Raw genomic sequence first — 19,577 nt, 5'->3', positions numbered from 1 at the left:
CTCTAATCTGTCGATCTTCTCTCCTGTTACTGACCAATGTCTAAGGGGGTGCCTTAGGGGGCAGGTCTGAAAGGGGCATCAGAGTTATTTCTGTCCTGGAGTTAGGCAATTGAAAAAGGAGAGGCCACTGGGTCAGAGAAACAGCACAGGCAAAGCTTTCTGGTACCCTTGGCCCTGAGCAGGCCTGTGCACCGGTGATGAGAGGCAGAAGTGACAAGGAAGCCAGGCTTCCCCGACCGCCTGCAGCCTGGCCCAGCCTCTTCTGTTGGCCGCCTGGGAGGGGAAGTCCTTTGTTGGGCAGGGTGCTGATACTAGCCCCAGTCCCTCACCCTGCCACCCCCTTATCAACACTGCAGGAGATACCTGAATCTGGTCTTTCAGTTACAACCACAATTGTATTAATAATAATAAATAAAATTATTATCAAATAATTAGCTTTTCTTCAGCACAAACTATGAGTTTGGCATATTAGTCTGCTCAGGCTGCCATAAGAGAATACCACAGACTGGGTGGCTTAAACAATAGAAATTTATTTCTGTCCTGGAGGCTGAAAGTCCAAGATCAGGAGTCAGCAGGGCTGGCATCTGGCGAGGCCTCACTTCCTGGCTTGCAGATGGCCACCTTCTTGATGTGTCCTCACATGGCCTTTCCTCTGTGCACACAAGAAAGAGAGGGAAAGGTCATGGGTGGTAGAGCTATCTCAGTTGTCTCTTCTCTTCTTACAAGGACATCAATTCTATCTGATTAGCCCCGCCCCCACTTCCCTTATGACCTCGTTTAACCCTATGTATTAGTCTGTTCTCACTCTGCTAATAAAGACATACCCGAGGCTGGGTCATTTACAAAGAGAAGAGGTTTAATTGACTCAGTTCCAAATGGCTGGGGCCTCACAATCATGGCAGAAGGCTAATGAGGAGCAAAGTCATGTCTCACATGGCGCCTGCAAGAGAGCCTGTGCAGGGGAATGCCCATTTATAAAACCATCAGATCTCATGAGACTTATTTGCTACCATGACAACAGTATGGGGAAAACCGCCCCCATGATTCAATTATCTCCCCCTGGCCCCACCCTTGACATGTGCAGATTATTACGATTCAAGGTGAGATTTTGGTGGGGACACAGCCAAACCATATCACCCTAATTACCTCCTTAAAGGCCCTATCTCCAAATACAGTCAAATTGAGAGGGCCTTAACATATGAATCTGGGGTGGGGTTGGAGGAGACACAGTTTTGTCTATAATTACATGGTTCTTTGTGTTTCACGTGTATTAACTTTTTTTCGTATTCATGACAATGTCATAGGGTAGGCATTATTATTAACATAATTTTTTAAATGAGGAAATGTGGCACCAAAAAGCTTAGTATATTGCTGAAAATCACACAGCTAGTCAGGGTGGTGGGAGGATTTGAATCCAGGTACTCTGGCTTCAGAGCCTGTGCTCTTACCCACCCCTCCATTCCAGGCCAGGCAGCCCTGAGCTCAGATGGTAGAGCCGAGGCAGCAGTCACAGACCCCACAGTAAACTGGCCATGGAATCATAACCACAGGCTTGTTCCTCTCAGTTAACCTTCACAGCAGTTTGAGGAGTTGAGTGTTCATTGTGCCTATTTTATACATGAAGAAACTGAGGCTCTGAGAGTTAAGTAAGATGGCACAGGACTCTGACCAGGCCACACGTCACTCTGACTCTCTGCCCAGTTAAAATTAAGTGAATAAGGGATGGAATGAATGGATGAAAGTAGGACATTCCCTGCCCACTCAGTCTGATGTGGGAGTGGCAGAGGCTGTGTGTGGATGGGCCATGAGCTATGAAAACCTCCTTGCTTCAAGACGAGAGACCAAGCTGGGCGCAGTGGCTCACGCCTGTAATCCCAGCACTTTGGGAGGCCAAGGCGGGAGGATCACCTGAGGTCAGGAGTTCGAGACCAGCCTGACCAACATGGCAAACCCCTGTTTCTAGTACAAATACAAAAATTAGCCAGGCTTGGTGGCACATGCCCGTAATCCCAGCTACTCGGGAGGCTGAGGCAGGAGAATCGCTTGAACCTGGGAGGCAGAGGTTGCAGTGAGCTGAGATTGCACCATTGCACTCCAGCTTGGGCAACAAGAGCAAAACTCTGTCTCAAAAATAAATAAATAAATAAATAAATAAATAAATAAATAAATAAGACAAGAGACTGAGTCAGGGTTTGAGGCTCTGAGACACTGAGGAGAGGCTCAGGGCAGAGGTGACTATGTGGGGCTGGGGACACAGGTTCTCTAACAGTTGAGGGTCAATCAGAGAAGGAGCTGCTTCTCCAGTGTTCACTCAGTCACCTCCAATACAAAGCAGGATCCTGGGTCACATAGGATGAGCTTTGGAATCATGGGGATCAGGGTTTCCTGCCTCTGTGTATGAATTTGGCCAAATCAATTCCCCTCTCTAAATTTCAAGTTCCTCCTCTGTAAAATGGAGATGACAGTTGCCAGCCCTAAGGCTGCTATGAGGACAAAGTCAAGGGGCAGATGTGCAGTCACCTGGCAGGTGGCCTGTGTCCTCCCCATTGGTGGCTACTGTTGTCCAGTGCCCAGGCCAGGGTGGCGAGGCCCAAGTGGGTTCAGAATGGGAGCCAGGCAGTGCCGGAACTGTGCCCCTTGGCAGGTGGGATAAGCCACGGGCAAGTCCAGAGCAACTCTCTCCCCCAATCAGGGTCTCAGTTTCTCCATGTGTAACACACGGCCCCAAATCTCTTCCAAAGCTGACCTTTAGGAACTCAGTATTCACTGACACATCCGGCAAAGGGAAAGTCGTGAGCCTCCCTGACCATAGGACCACCAAGGGGAGCCACAGAGAGAGGACATGGTCCGCCCAGTGTCCACCCACCACAGGTCAAGACCACACTGAACCACGAGCATCTGCTTCCCAGATCCGGCTCTCAACGCCAGGGCCCCAAGGGAAGGAAAGCATGCTGGGTTTAGAATCAGCACACAGCGGGCCAGTCCTGGATCTGCCACCTACATCCGTGGACTTTGGACAAGTCACCTCTTCCATTTCCTTATCTGTCAAATGGGAAGAATAACCCTTATCTCTTTTAGAAGAAAGTGTAGAAAATGTTGTTGGAGTAGAGAAGGATTTCTTAAACAATTCACAAAAAGCATAAACCACAGAGAAAAATTTGACTGCATTAAAACTTAAAATTTCTATGACCAAAAAGCACCAAAACCAAAATTAAGAGAGAGGCCACAGGCTTGGAGAAAATATTTACGATACATATAACTGATAAGGGATTAATATCTATAATACATAAAGAATTTTTACAATCCAATTTAAAAAGCAAACGGAAAAAGAGACAAAAACATCCACAAGCATTCACAGAAGAAACTCTAAAGCCCAATAAATTTATAAATACATGCTCAGCTTCACTGTTGACCAGGGAAATGCAAATTAAAGGAACCAAAAGACTATTTCATAAACATCAGAGTGGGGGAAAAAAATCTAACCAAATGTTGCAGAGGAGATGGGAAAGACAGGAACTTTTAGGAAGAGGGTGTTGATACTCTTACCTGGGAGAGCAATTTGGCAATATCTAGCAAAGCTGGAGAGGTTCATGCCCTGGGGCCTTCTGAGCCAACAGTTCCACTTTCAGATAAATATCCCGAAAGAGTAATTCCTATACATGGGCTCAGGATTTGCACTGCAGCACTGATGTTATTGGGAAGAGAAAGAGAACAGCCTAAATGCCTATCAGTAGGGGATTGGGTTAGTAAATTTTAAAACCGTTTTACACTAGAATACTAATTTAAGGCAAATGAACTAGATCTACTTGTAAAAAGGTGAATGGATCTTAAAAGCACATGTCAAGTTACAGTAAGTTACAAAAGGACACATACACCATTATTGTACATAAATGTCAAAAGCCCACCTAACAAAGCTGTATATTTTTTGTGATCATGCACTGTGCAGTTAAGTTTTTAAACATGAGTAAGACATGTCCCTTTAAAACATGGGTAGTGATAGTAGTTATCTATGAGCATTGGGATAAGGAAGGCTCTGGCTGTACTGATAATGTTTCATTTCTTTAAAAGAGTTTTTATTTAATTTTCTTTCTTTATCAGAGTGGACATGAAGGGAGGGAGAGAGAGAGAGAAAGAAATGAGGACAAATCACAGCAAATGTAGCAACACAGTAACATCTGCTAAACCTTGGTGGTAGATTTGTAAGCATTATTTCATTATATTAATCTCTGAACATTTCTGGATGGTTATAATATTTCTGAATTTTAAATAAAAATTGCTGGGGTGATAGAAATGTTCTATGTTTTTATTTTGGTGATAGTTCTATGAATGTGGACATCTGTCAAAGCTCATTGAATTGGACACTTGAAATGGGTGCATTTTATTTTATTTTATTTTAGAGTCAGAGGCCCACTCTGTTGCCCAGGCTGGAGTGCAGTGGCACGCTCTTGGCTCACTGCAGCCTCCGCCTCCCAGGTTCAAGTGATTCTCCTGCCACAGTCACCCGAGTAGCTGGGATTACAGGCATGTGCCACCACACCCAGCTAATTATTATTATTATTATTATTATTATTTTGTGTGTGTGTTTTTAGTGGAGACGGGGTTTCACCATGTTGGCGCTGGTCTCGAACTCCTGACCTCAGGTGATCCACGCACCTCACCTTCCCAAAGTGCTGGGAATACAGGCATGAGCCACCATGCCCGGCCTGGTGCATTTTATCATTCATCAATTATACCCCAATAAAGTTGATTCTAAAAGAGGAAACAATTAAATGTGGCTCGTCACTGCTCAGCATCTCCAGTGGCACCTAGTTCCAGATGGAAGTAGACAGAGGGAGGGAGAGACATCATAGGCTCTGCTTCAGTCTTGAGGGTCTGTCCCCCAAACTGAGGCCTTCAGGCTACCCAAGACCTCATGGCAAACAGGACACCCTTTGCTTTGGGGTCAAGAGTGGGCTGAGCTCTCCTCGCAGGGTTTGCTGAGTCTAATTTTAGAGCTTTGGAGGGTGGAGGAAGAGCTGGCTCTGCTTCTGCAATGAGTTCATCATGTTCCTTGGCACCTCAAAGTTCTCTCCATCTAATTTTTCAGAAGTACTAACAAATCAGGAAAGAAGTGTGCCCTGAAATTGCTATTTGGATGAACGTGACATTTGTAGGCCAGCGACAGAAGCTGGAGGAGCTGTTGTGTTTGCAACTCATAACCTCATCTCACAGCCCGACTCCCAAACAATGCACACACTTGTGGGGAGAGTAGTTGCCTGGATGGAAAAATACAGCCAAACAGGCTCTCAATGAGGCAAGGAAGGAAAGCGGAAGGGAGACAGGAGGGAGGACAGGCACGCTGGCTAACATATACCAAATGCTTACTACGTGCCAGGCCCACTGTCATTTCTTCCTCAACATACATATTACCACCCCCGTTTTAGAGATGAGGAAACAAGCTCAGAAAGGGAATGTGTTATTTTGCCAAGAGCACAAAACTAACAAGTAGCAAGGTTGGATCTGAACCAATCTGGTTGGTGTCAAATTCCTTGCCTATAGCAAGGAGAAGGAGCTCAGTAAACGTTTCTTCCTTTTTATCTTTCTGTACCTCCTTTTCTTCCTTCCTGAGGAAACTAAGGCCCAGAGAGGTTAAAGGATGTGCTGAAAGTTATCAAGCTGTCTTGGGGACAGAACCAGGACTGGCCAGGGTAACTAATTGGATGGCGAAGCTGAGGAAGATGGGAGAATCCAAAATGAGTCACAGGTTCCTGCCATGCACAGAGAGGAGAAGGCTTCGCAGGAAAGAGGCTGCCGCTGGGGAAGTGACAGGGAGGGTGTTAGATTGGAGGTAATCTTTGGAGTAACCAATAAAGATGTCCTGAGACGGCTGGGCGCGGTGGCTCACGCCTGTAATCCTAGCACTTTGGGAGGCAGAGACGGGCAGATCATGAGGTCAGGAGATCGAGACCATCCTGGCTAACACAGTGAAACCCCGTCTCTACTAAAAATACAAAAAATTGGCCAGGCGCCTGTAGTCCCAGCTACTCTGGAGGCTGAGGCAGGAGAATGATGTGAACCCGGGAGGTGGAGCTTGCAGCGAGCCGAGATTGTGCCACTGCACTCTAGCCTGGGCGACAGAGCGAGACTCAGTCTCCAAAAAAAAAAAGAAAGATGTCCTGAGACAACCAGGTTTCTGGCTATAAATTTGTGGAGAGACAAGTAGGCTACAAAGATGGGGAGACTTTCTTCTCAGAGCCTAGGAGGACCCCTCAATGCAAAAAGGAGTAAGGACTTCAGACCTCCTGACAGCCATGGGGTAAAGAGGGAATCACAGAAAACAGTATACAAACTAAAGAAGCATACTTGGCAGGCGCAGTGGCTCACACCTATGATCCCAAAGTTTTGGGAGGCTTAGGCAGGAGGACCCCTTGAAGCCAGGAGTTTGAGACCAGCCTGGGCAATATAGCAAGACTCTGCATCTCCAAAAAATTTACAAATTAGCCAGGTGTGGTGGCACGCACCTGTAATCCTAGCTACTCGGGGGGCTAAGCAGGAGGGCTGCTTGAACCCAAGAGTTCAAGGCTGCAGTGAGCTATGATTGTGCCACTGTACTCCAGCAACAGAGCAAGAGGAAGGAAAGAAGGAAGGAAGGAAGCAAGCAAGGAAGGAAGGAAGGAAGGAAGGAAGGAAGGAAGGAAGGAAGGAAGTCATGTGGAGACAGTCATGGAAAGGGCTGAGGGTCATTTTCACCTGCCCATGTCTTCAAGACATCAGTGAGTCACGTTGATATTCAAAATAGTGATCCTTAACAGCAAGAAAAAGTTAATGTTCAGTGCCTTACTGTAAATAAGGCAAGATGTCTAATTCCACTTTATATTGATTTCCATTCAATATCAAACCAAAATGGTGCTTAAGGTAGTAAGTTTTAGTTTCTAAGAACGTTCACCTGGAGAAATCTCCTTCAGGGAGAGACTGTATGGGAAGAAATATCTCAGAACAATTTTTTCATTTGTTAACAATAGAACACTTTTTACAAATGTAACCTTACCCAGAGGTGGACTATATAAAGCACAAGCCTAGTCTTTCTGTTTCCACCTCCACAGTTCCTAGTGTTCCTTGGAACACAGTTTGAAAACCACTGAGCTGGCCGGACATGGTGGCTCACGCCTGTAATCCCAGCACTTTGGGAGGCCGAGGCGGGTGGATCACCTGAGGTCAGGAGATCAAGACCAGCCTGGCCAACTTGGTGAAAGCCCATCTCTACTAAAAATACAAAAATTAGCCAGGCGTGGTGGCAGGCACCTGTAGTCCCAGCTACGCAGGAGGCTGAGGCAGGAGAATCACTTGAACTCAGGAGGTGGAGGTTCCAGTGAGCCAAGATCACGCCATTGCACTCCAGCCTGGGTGGCAGAGCAAGACTCTGTCTCAAAAAAAAAAAAAGAAAAGAAAACCACTGAACTTACCTAACACGGCTATTTACAGATGGGCAAACTGAGACCCAAAGAAAGGAAGGAACTTTCCCAAGACCGCCCAGCAATATAGCAAAGCCCATGCTGAAGCTATGGTCTGGAGTCAGTTCCCAGACTTGGATTTCATGAAGTCTGAAACCTTAAAGGTAGGAAGAGTATATGACCTTATATTTTCATTCCCAGCAGAGAGAGATGAAGACCAGAGATGTTAAGTAACTTGTTCTGGTCACACAGCCAAGACAAGGATCACAGTGTTTTTTCCTCTGCATAACAAGAAAGTGGTCCATCCCACAGTGGAACGGAAAAAGGAGGCAGGCTGAAAATCCCAACCCAATGGTGAGCCAGTGCTTTTGTTATATTTCTCCTATTTCCAACAGAGACGAACACCACATTTATATATAGTTGAATTTATAATAACACCTGCTTTAAATGAGGGTGAGTTTTTGGCTTAAGAGTGAGCTAGTAAAAATAATAATAAAAATTTAAAACCCTGGGTAGTTGTTCCAATTAAGTTCAATTAAACATGCCCTTAGGTAGAGTAGATACAGTAAGTGATGCCTTGTAGCATCCAATTTCTCTGACAAACGCACTCGCCAGCATAGAGCCAGGAGGTTATTATTTCGTTTTTTGAAAAGAAGTGCAGTGTAGTGGAAAAGACACAAAATTTAGAGTTGAACAAATCTAATCCACATCAACTCACTGCTATGGATGAGTGAAAGCCACTAGAAAATGGGCATAATAATTCCTATCTCAATAGGCTGCCAGAGGATTAAATGAGGTAATGTAAGGAAACGGTGATATGAAAATGTGCCACAAAGAGTAATTACAGCTACTTTTGAAATATGGAATTGAATAACTAAATTATTTTGTGAGGTTTGCTCTAAAATTATCTGAAACATCCGAGGAAAGATGGTAAAGTAAATGCAGGCTCACTCAATGTCTCTCTCCCCAAATTGAATAGAATGACAACCACAAATAGACATACACTTTTAAATGACCAAGAATAGCAGTTCTGAAGCTAGCAACGGGGACGGCTATGCTTTGAAGGTATGTGTCCCTCCAGAATTCATGCAATGGGATTTAACCCCCAAAGTGATGGTATTAAGAGGTTGGGCCTTCGAGGGGTGATTAAGTCATGAGGGCTCCGCCATCATGAATGAAATTAGTACCCTTAGGAAAGGGCTCAAGGCAGCCAGGCGCGGTGGCTCACACCTGTAATCCCAGCACTTTGGGAGGCTGAGGCAGGGCAGATCATGAGGTCAGGAGATCGAAACCATCCTGGCTAACAGGGTGAAACCCCGTCTCTACTAAAAATACAAAAAATTAGCCAGGCGTGGTGGTGGGCGCCTGTAGTCCCAGCTACTCGGGAGGCTGGGGCAGGAGAATGGCGTGAACTCAGGAGGCAGAGCTTGCAGTGAGCCGAGATCGCACTACTGCACTCCGGCCTGGGCGACAGAGCGAGACTCTGTCTCAAAAAAAAAAAAAAAAAAAAAAGATTTCATCTCAGAAGAAGACATTTTAGAAACATTAAAAAAAAAATTAGACCACAGATGTATCATAGTCTCAAAAAAGCCAAAGATGAGATGAAAATTTAACAGGATAAGATTGGAAGAATTGCAGAGCCAAGTTAATAAGTTGTGAACCAGAATAATTGGATTATGTTCCTATTAAATAGATAAGAAACAGCCAGGACAGAACTGACAACAGCAGGAATATAAAGAGGGAGAATTCAAGATAGGATAATAGAAAAATCACCCAAAATGCAAAGGAAAAAGGTCAAAGAGTCAGAAACAATTTAGAGCAGATGATTGTTATGTATGACACACAATGGAAGTAAACATACTGATAAGTAGCATCCTTAAAGGAGAGAACAGAAAAAATGTACCATGGAAATGATCCATCATATAATAAAGAAAAAATACTGAATGTGAAGATTGAAAAGTATATGGCTTTCAAAAAAACGTTAGTAGAGAAAGATGAAAATCTAGATATATTGTGATAAAGATCTTCAACTTAAGGCATTTAAGAAGGATAATTATATAGGCGGCTCGCCAGTAATACCAAGTTACCAATTAAAGGGAGAATATCAGCCTGCCCCCATTGATTTCTCCATATTAATATTTGATATCAGAAGACCAGCATAGCATCTGCAAAGGTGTGAAGGCATAAAAGTATGACTTAAAAACTTTATACCTAATAAACGGATGTGAGGTTTTTTATTTTTGTCATTGTTTAGCTTTTTTTCCTTCTAAAAAAATTCATTGTATGTATTTAAGGTATAATGTTTTGATGTACATATACACAATGGAATAACTACTACAGTGAAGCAAATTGTTAACATATCCAACATCTCACATAATCTTCCTTGTGTGCAGTAGAAGTACCTAAATTCGGGGACTGTAGGATTCATCAACATTTCTTTTAAAAAATGCTTTTCAATAATAAAACCCAGACCGGGCAAGGTGGCTCACACCTGAAATCCCAGCACTTTGGGAGGATGAGGCAGGTGGATCACCTGAGGTTGGGAGTTCAAGACCAGCCTGACCAACATGGAGAAACCCCGTCTCTACTAAAAATACAAAATCAGCCAGGCATGGAGGTTCATGTCTATAATCCCAGCTACTCGGGAGGCTGAGGCAGGAAAATTGCTTGAACCCAGGAGGCGGAGATTACAGTTAGCCAAGATCACGCCATTGCACTCCACCCTGGGCAACAAGAGCAAAACTCCATCTCAAAAAGAAAAAGAAAAAGAAAATAATAAAACCCAGAAAACCAAAAGATAATTCAAAATAAAGAAGTCAGGAATAGGAAAGCTATTGAAGGAAGGGTAAAGAAGAGGTTAAGAAGTGAATCTTGGGCCCAGCACAGTGGTTCATATCTGTAATCTCAGCACTCGGGGAGGCTGGGGTGGGAGGATCACTTGAGCCCAGGAGTTCAAGACCAGCCTAGGCAATATAGAGAAACTCAGTTTCCACAAAAAATTTAAAAATTAGCTGGGTGTGGTGGTGCATGCCTGTACCACCAGCTACTCAGGAGGCTGAGATGGGAGGATCACTTAAGCCACAGAAGTGGAGGCTGCAGTGAGCCCTGACTGCAAGAATGCACTCCAGCCTGGGCGACAGAGTGAGACCCTGTCTCGGGGGGGGGGAAAAAAGTGAATCTTGGATCCTTTTAAATATAAAATCAAGCCTCAATAACTGTGAAATTTAATTTTAAGTCAAAATTATAACTCCTCAAAGAAAATCTATATTATGTAAAAATAAACAATTAAAATAGAATACCTACAATGGCCTATGATAAAAATCTCATATCATAACAAAGTTGAAATAAGGAGGAAGTATGAATCCACAGATCTTGTAATTTTTTATGGTAGAGACTCACTATACACTATTATACAATGTTTCTTATCTTGAGCTAAGAAATCAAGAAAGAGAGATAAATATATCTCTTTTTAGAAAGTAAAAACATGTGATGAACTATATCAGTAACTGGATAGTTAAGATGGGGGCAGGAGGGAGTGAGAGAAAAGGAAAGGATTGGGAAGGAATTTTTAAAAAATGATTTTTGGGAACCTCCCAGGCAAATATGAACTAAAAGAAATTAGGATTCATGACATTAATATCAACAAAGTTGAAATGAAACCAAAAAAATTATCAAATGAGACAAAGCATTACCCATGCTGATAAAGGATGTAAAACACAATGAGAATGATTGTCAATGACATCATTCCAGATAATGTAACATCAAAAGACATGAAGCAAAAACTCTTAGATAAATACAGTGTGAAATCAGGAGAAACACAAGAATAGAAAACTTTAACTCCCTCCTCTCAGAAATAATTAAAGCTATAAATAATTTAAATAATATAATTAATGACATTGATCAAATATGTGTATATATAATATGTTAAACTCTGTCCACAGAAAACAGAGAATATTCCTTTTCTTCACATGCCAGTGGAATATTTGACATGTGCTAGGCTACAAAGGAAACCTAAAAAAATCTAAAAGTAGATATAGTACAGTTCACAAGCTCTGAACTTGATGCAATAGAAGCATAAATTAGTAGTAAAGGCAAACCAAAAAATAAAAATTCAGACATTTTCTCCCCGCCAACAACTCCTGGCTGAAAGGACAAATAAACTGAAACAGTTAAAGCTGTATTCGGAAGAAAATTAATAGGCTTCAACAGTTACTTCCAAACAAACATTCACCAATATGTTCTCAGGTTTCAATAGTCTTTGACCAGAAAGTAATTTTAAGATCCAAATTACTATGACTCTTAGCCTTCCCAACCATAATCCATCCTTCTGCTAGGTTCCCCATAAAAACAATTCTGGGAACCCCTGAGGAATGTTTGATTCTGTTCCACAAGTTCCTTCTGATCATCATCATCTTCTCTCCCCTTCTCCCTTTCCCTCTCCCTCTCTCTCCTCTCCTTCCTCCCTGCCTCAGCCTTCCCTTCCTCCCTCCTCCCTCTCTCACACTTTTCTCTCCTTCCCTTCACCTCTCTTTCCCTTTTTTCCTCCCCCTCCTTCCCTTCCTCTCTTTTTCCCCCTTTCCTTCCTTCCTTTCTTTCTCTTTCTCTTTTTCCCTTTCTCTCCCTCCCTCCATCTTTCTTTCTTCTTCTTCCTCTTACTCCTCTTTCCTCCCTTCCTCCTCTGCCTTCCCTGCTGGTTAGCAACCACAAGAGAGCTTTATGTAATGATGGAATTGTCCTATGCCTTGATATGTGCTGATTACAAGAATATATATATATATATCTCTGTCAAAACTCATAGAACTGTACACTCTCCAAATAAAGTCAATTTTACTGTATGGTAAAATACAATTTTAAAAATATAATTAAGGAGTAAAAATAGTGTTCCAATGCATTTAGAAAGAAGAATTTTTTGAATTTTAAATAAAGCAGGCATAAAAGTAGCACTAAAAGCTGAAAACAACAAGAAAAAAGCAAATTGATCCCAAACATTAAATAAAATATTAATGAATCACTTACAACAGTACATCATATAACTACCATAATATGTCCAAGCAGGCGTTTGCACCAAGACTACAAGGATGTTTCAATATTAGGAAATCTATAGATATGATTTACCATATCAATGGGTTAAAATAGAAAAATGACAAGGTCATCTCCTTCATGCCCTCCCAAAAGGTATTGGCTAAAATGAAATATCAATTTATAATGAAGTTAAAAATAATTTTGTAACATTATTAAATATCTAGACAGCTAAATACCCAGATATTTAGCTATCTATTGATAACTACTGTATGGAGACATACTTATGTCTCCAATAACTAACATCTTACTCAAAACTTCAGCCATAGGAGCATTTCTTCTGATAAAACAGAATCAGGGCATCCACAAGTAAATAAGAAAATAATATAAGAGGGGCCAGGCATGGTGGCTCATACCTGTAATCCCAGCACTTTAGGAAGCCGAGGCAGGATGATCTCTTGAAGCCAGGAGTTCAAGATCAGCCTGGCCAACATAGTGAGACCTCATCTCTACAGAAAAAATAAAATAAAAATAAAATAAGATATAACTTTTGGAAAGAAGGCAGCAAAATATTTATATATTATATAATCACCTTCCCAAAAATCTAAGAGAGTCAACGGATAAACCATTAGAAATAAAATAATAATTCAATATAATATGATAATACAGGAATAACAATATAATAAGTTAGAAAATATATATACAATAGAATAGCTCACTAAAATGGCTTATTACAAAAATTTTAAATAATAGCTAATATTTGTTAAGGACTTACTATGTAACATGAACATTTCCATGAAATAGGTATTATTTTTATCCTTATGGTAAAAATGAGGACATAGGCTCAGAGAGGTGACGTCACCAGGCTGCATTCACACAGCTTTGAATATCAGAGCCAGGATGAAAACCCAGGTGGTCCTATTCCAAAGCCCATGTGTTTAACCACCAGAGACTACTTCCTCCCTCTATATTCTGACATATATAAGTAACAGCTAGTTAGAAAATATGATGGAATAAAAGATTCATTTCCCAATAGCAAAAAAAACAAAAAAAACCCAGAAAATTCTTAGGGATGAACATAATAGGAAACGTGCAGAGCCTGTAATGCAGAGAAATGTAAAGCACGGCTTAGAAACTTAACATATAAGAAAAGACTGCATGAATACTGATAGGTACCTTGTATGCAGATCTAACACCATAAAAATATATATTCTCCTCAAAATAGTCTAAAATTTAATGCAATCGAAATTAAAATATCAAAAACACTTTTTTGGATTTTAACAAAAAATAATTCTAAATTCTGCCCCAAAAATAAATGTATAATGCTGTAAAAATCCTTTAAAAAGAACATTAAAGGGGGATTTTCCTTACCAGATATTTAAAAATTACTGTAGTATTATAAAACTACAGTAATCAATAACATATTGTGTTGCCTAAAGAAACAGACAAATGAGGGAAACAGAATGGATAATCCAAATTACACCCAAGTGTATACCAAAGTTTAATTTGTAATAAAGGCAGAGTTCAAATTAGTCAGAAGTTTATGGATTATACAATAAAATATATAGGGGCTGGGCGCAGTGGCTCACGCCTGTAATCCCAGAATTTTGGGAGGCTGAGGTGGGTGAATCACTTGAGGTCAGGAGTTCAAGACCAGTGGGGCCAACATGGTGAAACTCCATCTTTACTAAAAATACAAAAATTAGCTGGGCATGGTGGTGGGTGCTTGTAATCCCAGCTACTCAGGAGGCTGAGGCAGGAGAATCGCTTGAACCCTGGAGGTGGAGGTTGCAGTGAGGCGAGATTCCGCCACTACACTCCAGCTTGGGTGACAAAGTGAGACTTCATCCGAAAAAAAAAAAGATGTTGAGATAAATGGCTACACATTTGGGAGGAAAAAAAAAATTCCAAACTTCCTTCAAATACCAAAATATATTCCAGAGAGATGAGCAAGGTATATATTTTTTGAATGTTTAAAATGGTAGGAAAAATATATCTATATAAAACTTGGGGAATATAAAACCCTAAAAAAGAAGTCTTCTTTTATTACATAAAAATGTTAAATGGTAACATATACCATAAGCAAAATCAAAAGATAATTGGTTGCAAGGAACCAAGATCCAACATCTCTACAGTACAAAGAACTCTCATATCAAGAAGAGAATAGCTCAACATAGAAAAATGGGCAAAATAAATGAACAAGCCATTCAAATAAAAAACAACAAGAAAAGATACTCAACCTTGTTGATGATTAAGGAGTTCAAATGAGGCCGGGCATGGTGGCTCACATCTGTAATCCCAGCACTTCAGGAGGCCGAGGCAAGCAGATCACCTGAGGTCAGGAGTCTGATGCCAGCCCAGCCAACATGATGAAACCCTATCTCTACCAAAAATACAAAAATTAGCCAGGCATGGTGGCACATGGCTGTAATCCCAGCTACTTAGGAGGCTAAGGCATGAGGATCGCTTGAACCCGGGAGGCGGAGGTTGCAGTGAGCTGAGACTGCGCCCCTGCACTCTAGCCTGGGTGACAGAGTGAGACTCTGTCTCAGAAAAGAAAAAAAGTTAAAATGACAACATTGATATTTTTGTTGAAACTGTAAGATTGGCCAAATTGAGTGATTGGAAATAATGCAGGAAGTGGGCTGGTGAAGGCACTAGTCAGTGGCAAGGACACAGGGCTGGAGGTGGGGGGTCATGCCAAAATGTGAGGCCCGTGGGCCTCATGGCCGAGGAGGTTGGCTGGGGCGGTGGTGTGGGGGGGCTTTGTGGAGGTGTGTGGGCTGACAGTCACAGCAGCCGCAGATGCAGGACGGTGAGAGGATGTTGCGATGGTGGAAGATAGGTTATATGAAACAAATAAGCAAAGCAATTGAATAAATTAGTACATATATTGGGGATAATGAGAGCCAAGATTCTCATTACCTAAGATATTTACAAATGTAAAAGGAGAAGGCTAGAAATAACCTTGAGGTATTGGATTGGATTTGGAGGTTTTGGTATAAACTCATGATTCGTGTGTGTGTGCGTGTGTGTGTATGTACATATATATAGAGAGAGAGAGACACATGCAAATAATTTTTAGTTGAATAAGCAGGAGTATGTGTGTACACACATGTGCATGCACGCACACACATATACCTACATCCCAGGTGTAATGAGTATACTGAGTGCCCAGATCTTGGTTGTAAATATCACCCTTCACTGAAATGAATCAGGGCTACTCCAAGAAATGACTAATGCCAAGGCTGAGGCAGAAAATGCATGATGACGAGATGAACCTAGAATATCTCATTATGCCAGAAAGTAAGGAAATGGTGAATGAAAGATGAAGTCATAGCAAAAGGACATGGCAGCCACTGTGTTCTTGAAGGGGTCCCTGCTATCTGGGAAAAGATTTGGTTTTTTCAACAGAGTCTGGCTCTGTCACCCAGGTTGGAGTGCAGTGGTGTGATCTTGGCTCACTGCAGCCTCCACCTCCTGAGCTTAAATGATCCTCCCCACGTCGGCCCCCAAAGTAGCTAGGACTACAGGCGCACACCACCACGCCTGGCTGACTTTTGCATTTTTTTTAGAAACAGCATTTCGTCCTGTTGCCCAGGCTGGTCTCGAACTCCTGAGCTCAAAGGATCTGCCTGCCTCGGCCTCCCAAAGTGCTGGAATTACAGGTATAAGCCACTGTGCCTGGATTTTTATTTTATTTTTTGAGACAGGGTCTTATTCCGTTGCCCAGGCTGGAGACAAGATTCTGATCGTCAAACTAGGTAATGATAGAAATGAATTATAAAATAGAAATCCATGAGCTCCTGCTGATATAAATACACCCGTACATACAAAAAGGAAAAGGAAAAGACTTTTTTACAATAGAATATCAACTCATAGGTATAGAAGGAATGATGAGAATACAAAAATTACCATTTGGCCAATATCACAAAGGTGACTGATCCAGAAGTCATCCATGAAGGGGGTTTAACAAGGAACAGAAAATATTGGCATCATCTCAGAAACTTCCCCACAACATACCAATCAATTACAAAAGGGAAATGGTGAGTTTATGGTGGGGAAACCTAAGGCCGGGCACAGTAGCTCACACCTGTAATCCCAGCACTCTAGGAGGCCGAGGCGAGCAGAACACTTGAGGTCAGGAGTTCGAGATCAGCTTGGCCAACATGGTGAAACACCATCTACTAAAAATACCAAAAATTAGCTGGGCGTGGTGGCGGGCGCCTGTAATCCCAGCTACTTGGGAGGCTGAGGCAGGAGAATCGCTTGAACCCGGGAGATGGAGATAGCAGTAAGCTGAGATTGCGCCATTGCACTCCAGCCTGGGCAACAAGAGCTAAACTCCGTCTCAAAAATAAATAAAATAAAATAAAATAAAAATACGCTGGGGAAAACTGGCAGGCACCAAGATGACCTGGTGGTCGAGATTAACACCTCCAGAGGTGGTCACCGTCTTGTGCCTCCTGAGATGATACACTGAAATAATGCAGCATCATCCTGCGGCCTCCTTGCCCAGGAACATGAGCTGAGTGTGGACACAAGGAAACTTCAGATGGATCTGAGTTGAGTATCACCCTAGAGAATGGAGCCCTTTAAAACCATTGAGGATTCAAAAGACAGGGCAAAATGAGAAACTGTTCCAGCTTGTAGGAAACTGAAAATGCACAAGAACTAAATGCAATACATGTTCTTGGAGAAGGTTCTGGACCAGAGGGGAAAAGACGAATTGTTGGGATGTTTGAATGGGGTCCATGGATTGGGTGGTGGTGTTTGTACTGATGTTGATTTCTTGATTTCGAGGGTTGCATTGGGGTTAGGTAGAGAATGAACTTGGTCTGGTGAAATACACACGACTGTGTTTAAAGATGATGGAATATTATGTGTGCAGCTTGCCCTCCAAAGATTCAGAAAGAGAATAATGGAAGGAGAGAGAGACAGAGAGACAGAGAGAGAGAGAGCACACGCACAAGCCAGAATGTGATAAAATGTTAAGAATTTGATGATCTTGGTGAGGGGTATATGGTAGTTCTATGTATTGTTCTAGCAATTTTTCCACAAGCTTGAAATTGTTCAAAGTATATTATCTTTTGAAATATTCAAAAGAATAAAAATCCAATTAGAAATGTTACTAGAAAGAATTATAGAAGCACCTTTGGCATATCTGAAATAGGCCTCATTTTTGTTGAATAAAGTGCATTCACATCCACTAAATAAATAAACACTCAGTGTTGGTGAGGGAACAGATAAAAAAGATTCTGTGGTGATAGGTTTGTAATTTGGTACAATCTAAATAGGCCTTTCTTTGAGTCTAAAAAATGCATAAAGAAGCATGCAAAGATATATATGTTTTAAGGATGTTTGGGGCAGAACAGGTTTGAAAAATTGGAAACAACCCATGCACCTGTGAGCAATCATTGAAAAATTCAGTCATGTCCCTACAACTTAGCTCTCAGGAGCCCAGAAACAATGAAGTATTGTTTAATGAACATACAAAGGTGTTCACAATTTATTTTTTGAAAAACAAATTTATGTATTTATTAATTTGGTCATTAGCTCAGCAAATATTTGTTGAATCCTATTATGTATGAATTGTTGGGTAAGGCGCATTAGATTTAAAAAGATTTATAAAGCACTGTATTTCCTTTTCTGAAACTCCAATTTCTAATTGAGGAGACAGACATATCAACAAATAATATTTATGATATCTTCAGTGAAAAGTACAAGTTGAGACCAGGCGCAGTGGCTCACGCCTGTAATCCCAGCACTTTGGGAGGCCGAGGCGGGTGGATCACCTGAGGTCAGGAGTTTGAGACCAGCCTGGCCAACATGGTGACATCCCGTCTCTACCAAAAGTACAAATATTAGCCAGGTGTGATGGCAGGTGCCTGTAGTCCCAGCTACTTGGGAGGCTGAGGCAGGAGAATCGCTTGAACCCAGGAGGTAGAGGCTGCAGTGAGCCGAGCACTCGAGCCTGGGTGACAGAGCAAGACTCCATCTCAAAAAAAAAAAAAGAAAAAAAAAAGTGCAAGTTGTAGAACAATTTTCACAGAATGCCATTTGGAAAAAGAAATTATATGAACGGTAATGTGTGTGAGTACAGGCATGGAGACGAAAAGCACAGTGGATAGAATACATTATTAGCGGTTCTCTCTGGGAATGAGTTAAAATGGGGAAAATTTTACTTTCTGTAGTATTTTGAAATTTTTACAATGAGCATGTATTGCTTGTATAATCTGGGGTGATACAAGCAATAAAAATATCTATGACTAGGGAGAAATAACGTCATGTTGCCTGAACACAAAACAAGGAAAAGATGGGTCTTTGTCTCTAACACGGAGATGCAGCTCTGCCCTGGGAGCGATGGGCCTAAATTATTATTAATTGCAGTTGTAGGCCTCAGCACTTTGCCATGTCTGCAATTTTAGAAAGTAAACAAACATCTTGTTCTCAAGATAATCCTGAACTGTTTATATTTGGTCTTCCTGAGAAAGGACGTTTTGTGACTCACCAGGGCCGCAGGGAGGAAGGGCAGGCCCTTCCCAGATCTCAGGTTTGCCTGCTGCGGGAGGCCTGCCCTGGGGATCAGCTCCTGTTGCGCCCCCAGTTTTAGCCATGGAAGGGCCTCTGGTCATGAGCACTTCACCCTGGGATCCGAGCCCCGTCCTGTTCACCCCTAACTCCATGAATGACAGGGGATCCTCACGGAGGGAGTTGGTAAACTTGGGAGGTGGAAAAAAATATTACATCTGTCTCTTCAGCACCACTGCCCTGAAAGTTAGCATTTCCTTCCCTTGCGAATGTCAACAACAAACCACAGTTGTATTAGCGGTGTTCTTGGCTTTGTCACCAAAAGAAATATAGATATTTTCATATCGCATTACAGTCATTGCTACTATCTCCATAGATCGTTTACACCCAGTACCACTTCAAAGTTAAGATGCTAATTAGACCTGTCCCTAGTGCTTGTTATTTAGTGCATTAATGAAGAAGTACATTTATTACTATATCAAAAGTGTTTTTAATATTTTGATAACCATGTTTCAACATAATTGGAATCCTTTGTAATCTAATATATTTTTATTTTGTGCATTTAAAAGATGTGCTCAGAGAAGAGGCCCATGGCTC

The 19,577-nt window shown here is 41.8% G+C and overlaps 1 long non-coding RNA gene across 2 annotated transcripts; it reads right to left on the bottom strand.

Moving 5' to 3' along the window:
* Window positions 1–512: 512 nt before the first annotated feature.
* Window positions 513–12,958, bottom strand: LOC129138154 (uncharacterized). 2 transcript variants are annotated; one of them, XR_008541191.2, is made up of 2 exons: window positions 12,866–12,958; window positions 513–652 (listed from the first exon to the last, which is right to left on the bottom strand). It is a non-coding gene; the product is annotated as an uncharacterized LOC129138154 (long non-coding RNA). The 2 variants fall into 2 exon arrangements; XR_010154033.1 differs by lacking the exon at window positions 12,866–12,958 and adding an exon at window positions 3,547–3,685.
* Window positions 12,959–19,577: the final 6,619 nt, after the last annotated feature.

The sequence above is a fragment of the Pan troglodytes genome, chromosome 21 (assembly GCF_028858775.2).
Source record: "Pan troglodytes isolate AG18354 chromosome 21, NHGRI_mPanTro3-v2.0_pri, whole genome shotgun sequence".
Taxonomy (NCBI): Eukaryota; Metazoa; Chordata; class Mammalia; order Primates; family Hominidae; genus Pan; species Pan troglodytes.
The sequence above is the reverse complement of the archived record's forward strand: the minus strand, read 5'-3'. Positions and strand labels throughout refer to the sequence as shown.